The following is a 1,390-nucleotide window of genomic DNA, read 5'->3' on the forward strand; positions in this document are numbered from 1 at the left end:
TCGCTTTCAACAAGTGACGTTGAGGTCATTCAAATGGTTAATGTGATACTCCGATCTTTTTCAAGGTCTCTTTTGTTGAACGCCATCATGGCTGAGATGACTAAGATGAGCACCAGAGTGAGTTTGACAAGGAGGGTCGTTGAGAACCACACCCCAAGCCAAGCTCATGTTGGGCTTAACAAACTAAAAATCCAAAAAGACAAACCCTTAAATGGGAACCGGGATGCAAGGAATTAAAAAACTTTATTTTTGACATAGAACAATACTTGAAGGTTACAGGAACTTGCTCATAGGACCTAAGAGTTACGTTGGCCACAATGCATCTCATGGACGGTGGCGCTCGAAGGTGGATGATATAAAAAATGGGTCATGCACCATAAACTCATGGGAATATCGTTGATGGAATCGATGCAATCGACGCTCCCCTTGATGGGTTGCCAATTAAAGACCTAACGTTTGATGTTGACTCTTTTGAAGAAAAGGCCACACGATCGAACACCTCGAAATGTTACGGTAGCTCTAAGAACTCTATCATACGACCTGAGAGTTGAGGGCTATAGGAACTTTCTCATACGACCTGAGAGTTACATTAGCCACAATGCATCTCATGGACGATGCAAAACTATGGTAGTGCTCGAAGGTGAATGGTATAAAAAATGGGTCATGCACCATAAACTCATGGGAAGATCGTTGATGGAATCGATGCAATCGACGCTCCCCTGAATGGGTTGCCAATCAAAGACCTAACATTTGATATTGACTCTTTTGAAGAAAGAGCCACACAATCGAACAGCTCGAATCGTCGCGGTAGCTCTGAGAACTCTAACACACACATGGAAGGACTTGTCGAAGAGTTAGACATTAAGCAAAAGATCATGCTAACACTCTTCAGCGATCTGACAAAAGACTTCAGCACATCCACACCAAAAATCCATTGTTGTCCAGCGGTTAGGATATTTAGCTTTCACCCAGGAGACCCGGGTTCGATTCCCGGCAATGGAATATTATTTTCTTATTTCATTTTATTTTACAGTTTCTATCTTGGATTAAAAAAACCATTATGTACTTCGGACCTTTGTTAGAGTTATGTTATAGATACTTTGTTCAATTTCAAATGGTTAATGCGATAATTCAGTCATTTTCAAGGTCTCTCTTGTTGAACAACGTCATGGTTGAGATGAGCAATTTTCGAGGTCTCTCTTGTTGAACAACGTCATGGTTGAGATGAGCAGGTGATTCAAATGGCTAATGAGAAATTAAAAAGCTTTATTTTTGACGTAGAACAATACTTGAAGGTTACTGGAACTTGCTGATAGGACCTAAGAGTTACATTGGTTGCAATGCATCTCATGGACGATGCAAAACTATGGTGGCGCTCGAAGGTGAATGG

At 41.2% G+C, this 1,390-nt stretch overlaps 1 non-coding gene across 1 annotated transcript; it reads left to right on the top strand.

Annotated features, from left to right (window-relative positions):
• The first annotated feature begins 930 nt into the window (after window positions 1-930).
• On the top strand, window positions 931-1,002 carry TRNAE-UUC. Its single transcript has one exon. It is a non-coding gene; the product is annotated as a tRNA-Glu (tRNA).
• Window positions 1,003-1,390: the final 388 nt, after the last annotated feature.

Source organism: Cucurbita moschata, unplaced genomic scaffold, assembly GCF_002738365.1.
Source record: "Cucurbita moschata cultivar Rifu unplaced genomic scaffold, Cmos_1.0 Cmo_Scf00092, whole genome shotgun sequence".
NCBI classification, from domain to species: Eukaryota; Viridiplantae; Streptophyta; class Magnoliopsida; order Cucurbitales; family Cucurbitaceae; genus Cucurbita; species Cucurbita moschata.